The sequence below is a fragment of the Polyergus mexicanus genome, unplaced genomic scaffold (assembly GCF_030449975.1).
Source record: "Polyergus mexicanus isolate NDT 795.1 unplaced genomic scaffold, iyPolMexi1.0 SCAF_19, whole genome shotgun sequence".
NCBI classification, from domain to species: domain Eukaryota; kingdom Metazoa; phylum Arthropoda; class Insecta; order Hymenoptera; family Formicidae; genus Polyergus; species Polyergus mexicanus.
This window is the reverse complement of record NW_027223339.1, coordinates 2,638,386-2,655,354: the sequence shown is the minus strand read 5'-3', so window position 1 is coordinate 2,655,354 and position 16,969 is coordinate 2,638,386. Positions and strand designations below refer to the sequence as shown.

At 34.7% G+C, this 16,969-nt stretch overlaps 1 protein-coding gene across 19 annotated transcripts in view; it reads left to right on the top strand.

Annotated features, from left to right (window-relative positions):
• Zfh2 (Zn finger homeodomain 2) overlaps nt 1–16,969 on the top strand; it is a 313,903-nt gene that overhangs the window by 169,696 nt on the left and 127,238 nt on the right. Inside the window, exon 1 of one of the 19 annotated variants that reach the window (XM_070311095.1) lies at nt 8,147–9,230. The exons of the other annotated variants lie outside the window; for them this stretch is intronic. The gene's annotated coding sequence lies outside the window, so the exon portion shown is untranslated. Of the gene's footprint in view, nt 1–8,146; nt 9,231–16,969 lie in introns of those variants that run through there. 19 annotated transcript variants of the gene reach the window in all.

The window sequence follows — 16,969 nt, the reverse complement described above, 5'->3', positions numbered from 1 at the left end:
TTGGGATTCGGAAAATCTTTTTAAAAAATTTCTCATGATTTTGCTCTGATACTGTAACCAATCCGTCGATAAGTCAAGTTGTAAATTATGTGTTTAAAATATATTATAAATATATATCCGTCTCTCTGTTTAACAAAATATTGAATATGCAATATATATTCTTTATTGTAATTTTTAGTGATAAAAAAATGAAAATAATATACAAGTGAAAAATGTTTATCTTACGAAAGTTATTCAGTTTTTTTAATACATCTAGCACTTGAAATTCGAGTGGCTCTGTGTTTTTCTTTCGTATGAGCGAAATGCGTAAGAAAACGCATACTAATAAATAATTTTATTCTATAAAATTGCACAAAATATCTTTGAAATATTCTCTTTACCTGGAATTTTGAATTCAAATTATCTGAAAGAAAGATCAGGGATTTTTTTTACAAAATTTAAATAGACATCCTAATTAAGACAACCCAATTAAGACAATTACGTACACGTCTGCATGATTTTGCGGTTTGGAAGAAACCAGTATAATTTTCTATAGCTTTTTGTGCTCTGAATTCAAATCTGCAGAGCAAAATGGCCTCTCGCGTCAGCTTTTCGAGAAAAACGGGATTGAAACCTGCAAAAAAAAACCGCGTTTTTTATCATTTTTGAAAATTCCTAATAGTCAAACCCGATGTACACGCCGATCTTGACGTCACCCTCTTTGCTAAAGGTCTTTCCCGAAGAGTTCGCCTTCACGTGGCAAGCACATGGTCCGCGCGCGTCGCGTGCCGCGTGCAATGGCGAGAAACATTGGTCGGTCGAGTCGAGAGTGTGCCCTTCGAGTTCTTGAGGGAGTCGAATAGCTCTTCTATCGGAGGGGCATGCACACGCGACGCTCGCCGGGGATGAGCCATGTGTACGCACGTGAACCAAACAATTTCCCATCATACCTGTCCTTGGGGGTCCTGGCGAGGGTGAGGTCAGGTTTCGACCTGCTAAACGAGTATAGTATCCTAATAGAATTATGTTAATTTTTTTCAATACACATCTATCTGTTACAATAGATGATCGATGCTATTATATGTAGAGAGCAAGTATGTTTTATAATATGTCATAATAATGAACAATAGAAAGTTGTAAAAATTTAGGATAATTTTGAAAAATTGGAATAATTTTGAAATACATAATAAAAACTTTGAATAAGAAAATGTATAATCTGATTCATTATAATTATAAACAAAATTATAAATTGATTCCTTTAATTATTTTCTAATCTATAATTCTAATATATATTTCTAAATATGTATATTTCTCTAAATATATTTCTAATCTATTATATTAATTTTATTTATTATATCTATTACAATAAATATTATTTAGTAACAAAGTGATATAATATATACATATATAAAATTTGATAAAATGCACATATTAAAAACTTTAATGTAAAAAAGATCATATACACTATTAAGATTTGAAATTTTTTCAAGTATTAGAGAAATTCGATGAACACGTTGAAATAGATATATGGAATAGACAAAAAATTTTTGAGATAAAAATGTCGAACTATGTTCATTTGAAAACTAAACCGAGTCTCGGAAAGAGCTTGTTTCGGAGCTGGTTCTTGTAATGTAGTTTTTTCTCACCCTCATCAACAAGAAATCGTTGGCTATTGTGTCGCTGTTTAACTACGATCTTGTTTTTTTTTTGTATTATAATATTTCTCATAATCTGAGAAAGGGAATTCAAGAAAATTGATTTTCAACTGGTTAAGAGATGACGAAAGAATGAAGCCAAGAAGGGAGAGGGTTTTGCAAGGTTCATTCAGAGTTTGACGATCACAATGTATGTTCAGACTGCTTCGACAATCGTCCGTCAATTGACGGTTGACGTTTAGTATAGCCACAATGGATAGATTATCAAAGATAAATAAAAAAATTTTTAAAAAGGATTAAAAAGAATTTTCAGCTATCGTCTTTCAAGCGCGCCAAGGGTTTCGAAAAATGTGTTCGGGATACTGAGCCAACAACTTCAGCTTTACAATCGATGGTTGAAGTTAAAACCAGAAAATTCAGATAAAATCATTTTGACTACAATTGCATTTTGTAATACAATTATCTCCGAGACTATACAGCATTAATGTACAGGACCATACGCATGATCATAGCTCTGACACTGGTTTGACAGAATTTTTTATCACAGAACACGGCCATGTTGAATGGCAAGACGCAATAAATTAAAAAACTATTTCATAAAACTTCATTCAAAATTCGTAAAACGCTCATAAAACTTCACATTTTTAATTAATTTTTCTTGGTCCATCTTCCGCCGCATCCGTTTTTTGCTGTTTACTCATTCACATTGACAGACAAGCATTGATATGTCCCGTTGACAGAACATGCCGTTCGATGCCGATATGGACAAAACTTTGAACAATGCATTTTATTTAAAATGCATTGTTCAAAGTTTTGTTGTACCGATGCCGGTACGTTAGAGTCCGTTGCCGTATATTAGTCTGAATCGACCTTAAATTGGAGGGACGAGCCTCTTCAGATACATTATTTTACTGAATCTTTTGTTTCTTTCTTCTTTTTTTATAATCTTTTTTTTTATACATATTTGACATACATCCTCTTATGTGTACATGTGTGTGTGTGTGAGCTATGTAATATTTACAATCGAAAAGAATAATTTTAGCTGTTCGTGATTTAAAATATAACGCAAATAATAAATTCGTAATAATGAAAGATTTTATAATGAAAAACGAGTATAATTTTATATATTATATAAAAAAGAGAGAATTTTATTTTATCATATGTTTAATTATGTTTGCGGAACACTAATAAAAAGGCACACCTATAGATATATATGTCCGGACCGCACAAGAAGAAGAAGATATGTTAAATTGTTATATACATTATTATATAACAAAAGATCGAGAACAAATAAAACAGCACATTCATTAATGACAAATAAAGGGTTTTCCTTAGATAAGTTATGCTCTATGGGTCTTCGTTTCCAAGATATAGGACGTTAAAATTTTTTTTAACATTCCGAAAAAAAGAAAAACCCTTATTTTTTACGAATGCGCTGTTTCATTTGTTTCCAACCTTTTTGTTATACCCTGTATGTTTATGACAATTTAGTTTGTTGGAAATATCTTTTAATTATTATTATCTAGTAATTATTACATAATATTAATAATCTTTGCATAATAATCAATACGAGGACAGATATGAATTTGATGTAAGCTAGCAAAAGAAACACAAATAAATATTTTTTCTCAACGCCAATCTCTCAAAAAAGAATAATCAAGGATTTTACTTTTCGACGACGCCTTTTCAAATATTCTATTCTTTTGACTATTGTTGAAAATGATAAAAAGATTTGTCTGTCTACCTGTTTTAGGAGAAGTCGAAATTTCCATTCTTTCATATCACTCGAATGGTAAACTCTCATTGGTTTAAACAAGAACCAATAAAAAAATTTAGGATCTTAAACATAGCTTTCTTAAACTTGAAGGAATCTCGAAGTCATTACAGTTTCAGTGCAAAACGTGCTTCAAGGATAGGAAATCAGTAAAAAGAAGAGGAATAAAGAAAATAGTCAAAATTCTTGATGAATTTCTATAAGACAGAGGACTTACATAATTGAAAATTTTTGTAATGTGTTAATAGCCCATATTGTTATGATAAATATTTATTTATTGAAACGAGTTCTGTGAGTGTGAATCTGAAATCGTCGGAATTAAAAACCACCGAGACGCTCTTAAGACGCTGATAATGAAATTTTATTGGTATGTAATATAAATATATAATATGTAGTGATATTATGTAGCGGCATGTTGTGTGCATTGATCATTCGATGGGCACAATAATTTTTTATGGCAACGGAGCATGCGGAAATCGCTTGAATGGTGCAAATAACAAGTTAATAAAAATTAATAGTTCAAACAGTTATATATAAGTAACAGTTATTAAACAAACAGGCTGTTTGGCGGCTGTCTCAACGTAATATTCTCAATATAATCGATCGAAAAAAATGCACAACAATCTCCAACTGATGACATACCTTATATTTTCTAGAAAATTATCCAGGGATAGCTTAATTTTGGTTTCCACAATCCTTTTTTTCTATATAGATTAATGAACATTTCCTTTTCTCTGTGTCTTATAATTGCATTATAGAAGGCACAGTCTCGGAAAATCAGAAAAATCTATATATGCTTTGTAATATATGTATTTTTCTAATTTCTTAAAGCTTTTTTGCGAAATTTCTCGAAATTTCTCGAAATTTCTTAACGCACACGTGTAAATTATCACTATGAGTATCACTCGCAAACGTGTTAGGATGGAATGTAATGGTTCTTTACTTAAGTTTTTCGCAAATCGATATTGCAATTATCGAATATCCAAAGTAGAATGATCTAACGGAATTCGATGTTTCATTTTTTACGAAAAAATGATTCAGTTGTCTATTTCATTTTAGAATTTTCGTAAAACTTCTATATTCTCACACACATACTGCAGCCGTGTCGAAATCATCACATATAAATGTATGTTTTCAATACTTATTAAGGTTTCTGGTTTCTCATTAGCATCATAATGAATTATGATGTCAGAAGCGAGAAATCATGAATTTTGTTAAATTTTTTTGGATGCGATTCCGCGTGTTCAATAATATAGATTTATAAAATACGCCGCAAATTCTCTTTTTTCTTATCCTGCATTAATAAGTTATCGTATAATTCATCTGCATTTCTGTCCTACATATTCAGCGAAAATGGATCTTACAACAATTGACCATGTTTCACAGCTATTTATTAATTCACGATTTAATTGCATTCAAGGAAACTTATTTATTTCGATATATTTCGAAGAAATAAAGTGTCATGTCTCGTTTCCGATATCACAATTTAATATGATGACGCCAATAAGATAACACAAACTTTAATAAAAGTTAGACGATACATTTAAAGTGGTGATTTTTTATTTGTTAATCGATTCGTCATATGTATCAGACAAAAGCAAATTTCAGTTAAACAGATTTCCACCAAGCAAACAAATGTATAAATAATTATTTTTACTTGAATGAGAGAGAGAGAGAGAGATTATTTTTATTTAAAATATCTCCAGTATAAGTAAACGAACAAATATTACTTATACTTAAAAATAATTGTTTATATAAAATTATTTAATAATACTTTTTTTATTAACATTTGCTAAAATTTGCTCATGATTTTTCGTATTTCTTCGCTCGACTGACATCAATCAATTTTATATGCAAAATTTAATCTTAATAAAGTTGTGGAGATATAATTGTTAACATTATTGTGAACAAATGTCACGACTATACTTTCGAGTAAAAATGTTTTTTTTTAAATTAACTCAATATATAAGTATTTTACTAAAGTTATGCGATGGTGTCATATATATAAGTATTTTACTAGAGTTATATGCGACGGTACGTTATATATTTAAATTAACGTTTACTATTCTAATTAGTAAATGATTGATGATTTGATTGCTGAGCTTAAATATCTATAAAGTTGTTGTTTACATTAAATCAAGAAGTACAGGCTCTTTTAAATTAAAAAGTCATAATTAAATGGCAAGTAAGTATCAGCGGAAATTAAAGCTTTACTTTACTCAAATTTCGACCTTAATCGTACAGAAAATAATTACGAACGTTTCAGTCTTTTCTTTGCATCATCTTCAATTTGCGTAATAAACAAATAAATTAGAAAAATGTAATCCTAAACAATGATAATAGATAATCAAAAATGTAGCGCAATTGTCATATAACGGTCGGAAATATTTCAGAGCGAAAATCTGATCGATAACGGAAAAAAAAATATATATATATAAACATAAAAATATTAAGCAGTTAGTTGGACATCACCATAAGTCAGATCTGAAATGGTCCAAAGAAAAGATTAAAACGTTCGTAATTATTTTCTGTACGATTAATGTTGAAATTTGAATAAATTATACGCTTAACTTCCGCGCTGGCTCTTATTTGCCATTTGCCACTGTAATTGTGATTGTTTTTTTTTTGTTTTTGTTTTTTAGTAATATGTAAATTATATCATTTTTTATAAATAAATAATTAAAAATTAAATGCAAAACGAAGTAATTTGAGAAAAACTGATAAATAAATACAAATGAAATTCATCTAATATCTGATATAAAATATGCATATATATGTTAAGAATAAAAATTATTAGAGAAATCTCAATTATTTTTTTTAAATGGCATTTTTTGCATAATTAAACGTCCAACACACATACAAAATATTCAATTTACATTTAATGGAATTGTTAACATTAATTTAATTGTATGCTGCAGAAGATTTGTCTTAATCCTTATTAAAGAAACTCTGCATAAATCTGTTCGCTTGTTTCTTATCTATTAGGTTGTTTCTTATTATTACAAGTAACTAGCACCTCATTGTCAATAAGTAGTAGTGTAGTAGTTTCTAAAGTAGCGTAATCTTTTTTCTAGTTTCTCTTATTGATAAAATTTTTCAGCTTTATTACATGCAGCCATTGCTAAGAAAAAAATGTTGTTTAAAAATTGCACTCGAACGAATTCACAGTCTTAAAATAATATTTCAAATTTTTACATTTTCTTGCTTATTGCCTTTTTTGTCGATGATAGATCATAGTCGCTTTTACCACATCAATCGTGCACAGTTTAATTTCTTTATCGTAGATAGAGAGAGAGAGAGATTTATTTTTCGGATTAGAGAATTGTGACAATTTGTTATTATTTATATTATTAATATTGTTCTTAATATTATTATTATTATAATCTTTTAATATTTTTTGATTCTTTCTCACTCACAATGTAGATGCAGCGCCAATAATACATATATGTAGTATGATATTTATAGGGAATTAGAATAGCAGGATTTTTCAAATTATAATATCAATTTTAATATGATTTTGATCATATACATTTAATAACACAATCTTGTATAAAGTTTATGATATGATGTACGCTACACACATTTACTCATTTTAAAAGATATTTCAAGTGAAAATAATCGGGCAAATATCTTAACATTATGCGTAATATGTGTCTGATATAGTAGAAAGAAAGCGCAGAAGCATCCGATCTAATGTTGAGAATTCTTGATGCTCAATACAAAACATTTTATGAAGTTTCTGCACAGGTTGTGTTTCATGATATAAATGGGAAACTTAAGGCAAACTTTTCATCACTATTTAGAAGAAAAAAAAACAAACACGCAATCAGCACAAGTTTTGATATTCGAGGACACACAAACACTTTTCACGATTGTTAACCCCGTATTTGACGTCTCGTCGGAAGCAAATCGGCGAAAGGAAAGAAGGACAAGAAGGAAAAGAATGGCCGGATGAATTCTTTTGGTCTCGCGACGTTGCCGTGGCGGTGTCATCGACGTCTCCCGCACGTCGCTCGGAAATCCTGGATCTCACGGATCGAGCCGTACGGCAGACGATACGTCCGGACGCGTAAGTGGAGGCAGAGCGAGTGAGACGGAGAAAGCATGGGGGCTACTCCGGGCGCGAAGAGGAAAGTTTACCGGAAAGATATCCGGGAAGTCGCGCAGGGGCTGGCAGAGGAGAGAGCCAGCGACGCGCGCGCGAGATCGCGCCTTTTCTCCCTCTCTATCACTCTTTCTGCCCCACTATCGGATACCACCGGCGACGTCCTTGTTCTCGGCTTCTGCGCTCTATTCGCGTTCAGACGGCACCGTCTTCATGGTTTTCCAGACGAGCGCGATATACGCGCGATCGTGATAGCAATCTGGTGTGGTGGTGGTGGTGGTGGTGGTGGTGATAGTGATGGTGGTGGTGCAAAGGTGGCGGTAGTGGTGGCGATTGCTTGGTGGTGGCACAACGTGATCCGAGAGTTGGCGCAGCTGCTTCTCCCCACCAGACCTTCAGACCCACCAGACGCAGCATCCAGAACACAGCCTAGCAAACCACGCCTCGCTGATCGTGATTGGTCAGACCACTTCACCCTTCTTGTGACCTCCTGCCGCGCAATTCTCGTTTCGTGTTTCAGAGTAGGGAGAAGCGTGACAGCGGCACGGCATACAGTGGAGATGGTTGATGGTCGGTGGTGGGAAATGGTCTGAGTTGAGCACACTTCGCCTACCCTGCTTGGAGAGGGGCGGAAGCAGTCGGCCGCGGAGGGGCGGGGAAACCCACAGTTCGGCAGCGCGACCCGACGTGGGCACTTCGCTCTGTCCGGCCTTTCCTTCATTAAAATATTATTCTGTGCGTGTAGAGAGAGGAGAGAGCCCGCGTAGCCCCGGCGAGAGCCCTCGCTACCCATAATCGCGCTACGAGCGGACGTCACTCTCGCCACCCCCTCATCGGCTTCGCACGCACGTTCGCGTTCACCGAGGGGCTGTTTTTTCGGGAAAATGTAACGTGTCGGTGTCTTTTGTTTTCATCGAAAATAAGGGATGGGAAGAGAAAGAGAAAGACAAGCAGCGAGACAGAAAGAGTACCACTCATTACCACTGGAAGCAAGAATATAAGAGAAAATGATAAACTATATCCTCATCTTCGAGACAAATATCTATTAAGTTAAGAACGACGAAGAAAAGAAGAGAAGAAAGACTTTTAGTCAAATATAAACACAGGAACAGTGGCTGTAGATGGCATAGAAACAATGTTGATACATTGAATGTGTGGATTGGTGCGAGAGGAAACTAAGTTTTAGGGACCAAGGAGTCGCCGATACCAGGGTGCATACTTTTTTCTCCACGCGTGTATCGAATATACATATATATTGAGTAATCTCTCACAAGAGAGACTATTCCATACAAAGAGCAGTGAGAGAGATTGTCTCGATTGTTTGATGAATCCTGGCATCCGAGCCATAGATTGTCCAATATGCTGTGACGTACGTCAGTCGATGTTACGAAACGTCAGAGAGGTTTATCGGTGCTCGAATAATGAACTCACTCGGTGGCTCACGGACGACCCTCGAAGACTGTGTGTTGTGTGTGCTTCAATATCGTTCCTTTCTACGTTCCTATCGCGCTTCCTCCGTCCGTGGTTCCTTGATTTACGCAAAATAGTGGAAACTCGATTGAAAGTGGAAAGTGCTGGACGCTGTTTGTATCGACTACGTTCCCTACAAAGTCGAAAACAAAAGGTCGTGTGCTTTAAGAGTACAGTGAGAATCTAAGGGGGCGAGTTCGACTGCCGGCTAAAAGGGAAATTGCGAGCTGTCGGGATATGAACCCAGGTATGTGTCGTCTTCTCACCATGCTGCCATCGCCGAATGTCATCTTGATTATCGTGGATGGAGGTGTTGTCTTTATACGTCGTTTTGCCCTAGCGTTTTCTTGATCGTTATTCAGTGAGTGGAGATCGTGATAGCGTGTTTCCAAGAGTGCTGAAACGTTTCTTCTTCGTGATAATCGCAAAATCTCATGATATAGTGTCAGCGTATATATAATTTCTCATATCTTCTCACATTATTGCTTAAAGTGTGAATGGCACATAACTCCTTTTCGTTCCATAACATCGAAATGTCTTTGTCATAACAAAGATAAATTGATAAATTGCGCTGCTATTAAGAATACAAACTACAAGGACACCACAAAATTATTTAACAAATCACAAGTACACATCTGTAAAAGCCTTTTCGCCAACCTCTAAATTCGTTGAATGAACAGTAGTCGTATTTCAGATTCTTCCAATCCTCCTATGAGTCAAATTTTGTCTTTATATTGTATGATACATGTGTCAAAATGATTGTGATTTTAACATGAGAAACAGAAACGAAGAAAGAAGGAAAAAATGAAAAAAATTTGCAACTGCGAATCCACATAATAAATACCAAACCGGATTTAAATTAGTGATGTGAGATCAATCCATGTGCTAATTCTCATGTATTAAGTAGTTGTTCAAATTCGTCAACATTGAATTTCCGATCTAAGAGCACGCACAATCTGTTACCACGCTTGTCTATGAATCACGCCGCGTAAGAAATCACTTTCTCTTCTTCCATGTGACTTTAGTGTGTACCGTTCGGTCGAATAAAGACATTCGACGTATTGAAACAGACGTTGGAAGTGTTCCTAATTATGGTTCCTGTTCAACATTATACAAGTTAGCGCGTGAAAGGAGTAGTCTGTAAAAAAGACAACTTTTTCTTTATTGTATCCTACTTAAAGCGTTGTAATTGACCACGCTATTATTTTCACGCCAAAATTCTCAACACGTTACAAATAGTAGGCTTTCGCTAAGAACTTAGGAATCTCTCATCGACTTTCGTTTCACAATCGAATATTACGATTTCTTGTCCGATCGACTGTTGATCGACGACAATGCTAACCAACTTCAATTACATTCCGTTCAAGGAGATTTATCTTAAATATTAATCACATTGGCACATAGCAATCGATTACCTCGCAAAGATAAATGATATAAAAAATCATTTAACCATGACAGGTGTCATCGAAATTCTTAGAGAAAGCGGAGACTGTTATAGCGCAGCTATCAAAATTTAAAAATTTTATCATACATGTTGAAAAATGTATTAACAATTCTCAATGTTGTCATTTCTCTTTGACATCTCAGAGTCTTATGACGTAATACATGATTTCCGTAACATAGGGACATTATCCATTAATACTGTAGAATCGCACAATTTGCATGTGAAAACGTCAAATTCTTCGCAATTCATTTGACATATGGGAAGAGAGGATACGCATGCGACAAGATTTTACGGTCAACAAAATTTGTGCGATGAGAGTTCGCGATGAAAACGTGCGCGACACAGAGGATTTCGATGCGTGCGTAGAGATAAAGGGAACCGGTATTAGGGATCGCGTCCGCAGGCACGATACACCGGCTGTTAAAAAGTACGATATTTATTTAGATATCGCGTTTTTTCTCTCACTGTCTTTATCTTATTTTCAAAGAAGCGTGTTTAGATTTACTGAAAATGTCAATGATGATCCGGTTGATACGTCAATTGTCAAACGCGCCTGGCCACGCCATGTGACATTTACTTCTTACGCAGACGATCTGTCATTGTAAACTCATAAAATCAAAGATCTGAAATCTAAAATCTTAGATAAAATCACAATCAATGTAACCTTACAAATAAATAAAGTTTTACACAAGAAGTTTTAATCGACGTTTAATAAATTCGAACAGAGCAGTATTTCAAACTTGTAATCTTAATAAAATAGCAAAATAAAGTTAAACAAGTGGCATTAAATGCAATACAACAAACAATAGCTATGAATATTTGTATTTAGACGTAAATGAGAATTATCGAAATTGAATACTCTCTTTACTAGGCTTTAATTGCAAATTTGTTTATTCGAGATTTAATCGACATTAAATTTGTAAAATATTACGATGCATTAATTGCTTTTGCTAATACAAAACGGCCCTATCAATATATATTTTCTTATATAGTATATAAACTTAACGAGACACCATCTTTAATTTTCTCGAAAATTTAACGCTTACTGCTTTCACCTATGTTCTACTCGTTCTTTTTAAAGTTTCTATAAAGAAGCATTGACAAAGATGGATTATCACAAGAAAAAGTATATATTTCCTGCTACGAGATTTCTTCAAGATTTATTCACAAAACAAACTTAAGATTTGTGCTTAATTAATTACGGTTCACAAGAACAAGTACTTTTTCTGACATCTGTTGCTAGTAATTAATATAAGTATGAGCTTTTTTCTGAAAAGGAGAGGTAGAAAGAAAGAAGAAAAATGAGAGAAAGAGAGAGAGAGAGAGGGAATTTACCATCGGGGTCGATGATGTCGCGTTGCCGTTACTTCTTATGTATACATCGCTGCGATTTATTCCCGCGCCCACATGATCATGGTATTACGTCAACGACTAATTAAACGCGATTGATATACACGACGAGTTTGGCGTTGGAAAGTGTAATTGCTGTCGCCACAGGCGCGAAACGGATCCACTGTCACTTTCTGTTTTTCGTAATTATTTCGCGATCGTGAGAAAATCGTGGTGCAGCGAATTATTGATTGTAATTAATAGTCGTGGCTGAAATTATTCGTTATTAATCGACGATAGTTAAGACGAGAGAGTAAGGATGCGCGTTAAACTCTTAACATATTTCACGACGGTATCCAATCAAGCTTTACATGTTTCATTTATGAAAGCGATCCCGGGATATTTGCGATAGTGAAACATAACTCGCGTCACGGACGTTTGTCTAATTGCGATCGTCTTGATGAACGATACAAGAAATATGAAGATAAACTAATAAAACTAGAATTAACCAATTTAATTAATAATTAAAAATTTTGAGTTTCTCTGGAAAATAAAAATAGTGCAAATATTAAAAATAAAATTAATTTATTTGGCTTTATTGTTTTCTTTCTCTTTACCTTGCAAATAAAATAGCATTTTCTATAGCTTTTTGAATGACAGAGAGAGAGAGAGAGAGAGAGAGAGAGAGAGAGAGAGAGAGAGAGAGAGAGAGAGAGAACATTGGAGAGATAGAAATCGAAAAAATTAAAGAGCAAGAACGAACAAACTTACTATGATCATAAGGATACAATAGTCTTACAGTCAACTATTATGTAACCATTTTTTATATTTAGATACAATTGTTGAATATAAAAAATTTATTAAGAAAGATATTAAAACATTATTTCAAAAATTTTAAATTTTTATTTAAATTATTATAGCTTTAAATTAATAAATACTTATTTAAATATATTTACTCTCTCTCTCTCTCTCTCTCTGTTTATAGGCAACGTTTAAAATAAAAAAAGTATAAAAAATTCTACAAATATTAAAATAAAATATCTTTGTTATCACACGCAATTTTCCCTAAGATCTTTAACTTGTCATAATTATATATATATATTGTATAATATATGTGTGTATCGCTTAATTTTTTTTATTATTTTCTTGTATAACCGTATTGTTGTACTTTTTTTTTGTATTGTTAATATAAAGGTACCAATGTTTAGGTGCAAAAGTGATTTCTTTTAAAAGAAAGATACAAAACGGCGATTTTTTTTTTCACTGCTGAATTTTCTAATACTTCTGCAATTTTTGTTTAGTCGGATAAGTGAGGGAAGTAACAAATTCCCCCGGGGCTAATTAATTACGACAGCATGAACGCTTGCATAAGAAACGTTCGCTCTCTCTCTCTCTCTCACTCGCTTTCTCTATTTTTAATTAGAGCGAGTAAGCTTAAACGAGTACACCGGGTTTTTTTGCCGTGCATCCGCAGTTTCGCAATGTCGATTATTTCGCAAATGCATTAATCATCGCTCTGTGCCAAAATTGTTGACGCGGTCGCTACGTAGGAAATAATCTCGAAAGAAAACATAACGCGCCATGAAATTACTTATAGATTATTTTATATATTTTCGGTCAATTAATATTATAGAGAGAAACGTGATTGATTTATTCGCACACTTGCGACTTTGTAATATAAGATTATGGTCGTATCGTTTGTTATTAATAACGCGACGTTAACAGCTCCTAAGCGCATCTCATTGTGGTCAAAGTACGGGCGGACAAAAAAACCGATTGAGATTAAGTGACTCGTTTCGCCGGAGCGGCGCCCCGTCTCAAAAGTCGAATCCGCGAAATACATTTAACAGCCGTCGGTCGTTCGTTCGTTCGTTCGTTCTTACGACGATAAATCATTAGAGGATTGGTGGATAGAATATCGCCCGGGACCAAACGTTATCGCCATGGCTCTGCCGAGACACGACTTGAAGCTCTCTTTCTCGCGGAAGAACGGCCGGGCGGACGGACGGCAATTAAAATAGCTATAATTTATTATCTCGCTTTGTGTGTAACTTGCTTATCTGCGGCCGTGCGGAGGCACGAGGCTCGCGCGACAATTAAAACGCTCGTTAAAATATATTTTTACTCTTGTACACCGGCGGGCTTTATCACGGAAATCCAATCGCGTGCTTCGTTCTGTCACCAGCGATTGACGAGTTATCTCGTCGCGCTGGCGCCGGTAAGTCGTCGAATTCTACGGATACGACGCCGCGCGTTGAAATCACCGCGACGCCCTGCGTCGAAAAATTAATCGCATTTATTGTTAGTGCGGTTCGATAATTTTAATTGCTCGAAATTTGAGTAAAAGAATCATACATCTGTATGTATGCGCTCGTGATCTCTTTCTCTATCTCTTGTATTACATCTAAAAGATAATATACCTGAAAAATAAATATAAATTTACATATATACATGTAGAGATTATAAAAAGAGCTATTTAAAAGAGATAGATCGTATATGTAATAATACTTTTGCGAAAGTTTCCGCGATCTCTCTAATGTCAGAATACATAGATAGTTAAAAAGTGACTGTGAATAATTTAATTATATTTATTTAAAAATTCGATTAGAGAGTATAATGTGATAGATAATTAGTAACGCATTTGAAGAAAGAATTATAGATCTTTAAACGCGTCGCTTCCACAATTTATCTCCAAAGTTTCCAATGTGTCCCGATTTTCAATGTCTATCCGTTGTATTCATTTAAATACGTCTGTCGATTTCGATATAAAAAAAAAATAAAATAAAAAAAAAATCCTTTAATTTTACGATTCCTTTGATTGTCCAATTCGTGAAACCAAGTACTCGTCACAATCTTTATTCGAACGTGGTCGCGCTGTCGTGTTTTCGACGACGATTCGAAACGTAATCCTGTTATCTCGCGCGATCAAGCCCCATTAAAACGACTCTAGATACTTTCCCTATCTGAAACGATCAGTCGTTTAATGGACATTCCGAGCGGGCGGGCTTCAAGAGGGGCCGGTTCTCTCGATTTGCGCCGATTCAATTAAAAACGAGGGCGTTCATTCTTCGGCCCTCGCGTTTATCGCGCAGCCGCGTTTAATTGACACGATGACCGTGATCGTCGACATTAAGCGATGAAAAAAGTTGTCAAGTCCGATCGGTTCGCAACGAAATGGACGGACATGCCTAGTCCACGAGTGGTAGCGACATACGCTTCGTCCTTAACGCTAACAATGCAGGACGTGAATTATGGTGATCGCCGGCGTTACTACGCGAATTCTCCGCGGAATGCGCGTAAATTTTCGAAACCTATACTTAGAGCGCGAAATAATTGACGTATACCATTTTGTAAAGAGATTTGTTTCTTTTTCCTCTGTCGTTTATTACCCAGAGTTTATTATTCAAGTTTATTATCCGAAGGAACAAGTTGATGAAGGAGAAGGTTTGTCACATTTTTAAGAAAATTAAAAATCTCTATGAATAAATTATTGATATAATAAATTTCGAGCAACGATCATTTTTAGTGTAGTTGAAAAAAGCTAGATTCTTTTATAACTCATTGTCAATTGTGTAACTAAATTTTATAGAGTTGGAAACAATATAAATATCTGATCTCTTTCAATATCGAAATAGCTAATACGAATACGTTCTAACAGCGTAGACATACAGTCTGTGTAAAAATAACAGTAGTTTATGTCTGCCGAACATATATGTAACGCTTTATCTATATGTCTCCATTTGAAAACATTTATACTTCAATAACAGTAGTTTTTTTTTCTTGCTGTATATAACTTTGAATTATATTTTTGAACAAAAATATATAATCAATTTTGCATTTTTTAATGGCGAAACAATATCAAATTTATATATAATCTGTCTTATCCCTTATCGTATATTTAAAACACACGTTAAAATTTATATTTATATTATAATATTTCTAAATCAAGTCAATAGAGAGATCTCTAAACTAGTTATTATATGAATTTTAAATTTCTGTATATTAATATATTTTCACTAGATCTAACAAAATTAATTCGACACGATATGCTTTATTATCTGTAACGTGTAGTTAACATCAATGAATTAATATTACGATCGAAAGTATCGCTTATTATGTTAATTTCGGATATATCGCGAGACTACGTGAAAAAATTCAATGACGCGCGAATTGAGGGTTGAACATGCGAAACTCGAACTGCGCCGGTGGCCTGGAATCCGTGATATTTTGCTCTCTGTTGAAAAATACCCGACGACCTGATTCGAGGACACGAAGCAACCGTAAAATTTTACGTCGTTGATCGAGCACCGATGCGACGTATGCACGCTTGCCGTTACGTTACCGCAGATAATCGCAAGCGAGGGAAATTAAACGCGCATCGTGGAATCGAGTCGATACGACGCATGCTAATGCGAGTAGCAGTTGATTATAAAATTACTGATTTATTTTCTCGCGAGTTAGTTATCTCGATTCATTATCCACGAGATGTTTTCTTCTGAATTTTCGTAATAAGTATTTATCGCGTAATAATTTTACAGTTTTCCGCACACATTTTCTTACGTATACATTGCGTGTGTTTACCCCATTAGTATTAATCGCAATTTTTATCGCCGCTTGCGAGAGGAATCGCGAAAGATAATGCAACCGGGTATATCGATATAATTATATTATCTTCGTTCGCGTGATAAGATTAGCTCCGGCTATTCTGCTCTAATATTACCTGCGATGCGTAAATGCATCGCAGGTAATATCATCTGATTCTAAAATTAGTTTTCGAAACGAAACGATACTTGCAGCTCGCAATTTCGAAGCGTAGCGATTATTCCGCTGCAGATTTTGACATCGATGATAAAGAAGAAAAAAAAAAAAAAGAATGTGACTTATCGCGACGTTAGCGTTTAACTGCACGTGGAACTGTACCGGCTTTAACTAATAAGCACAATTTATAATGAACGGGGTGGCACAGGCCGCCGTCTGTCTCGTCTGTTCGTCGATTAGGAATTCCCGTTTCGTGCTCTCTCCTAGTTCTCGAACCATCGGCCGCGGTGGCTTTCGCAGCGCCCTAATCTCGTATTCATAAAGAAGAAGGCACCCTCTCTCACGGTAGATTTACATAAAACTCGTAGAAATAAGCCCGATTGAACTATGAGTTATCACCGCCGTGGTTATGAACGCATCTCGTAAATGTTCTCTCAGAATTTCTCCTTGTTATT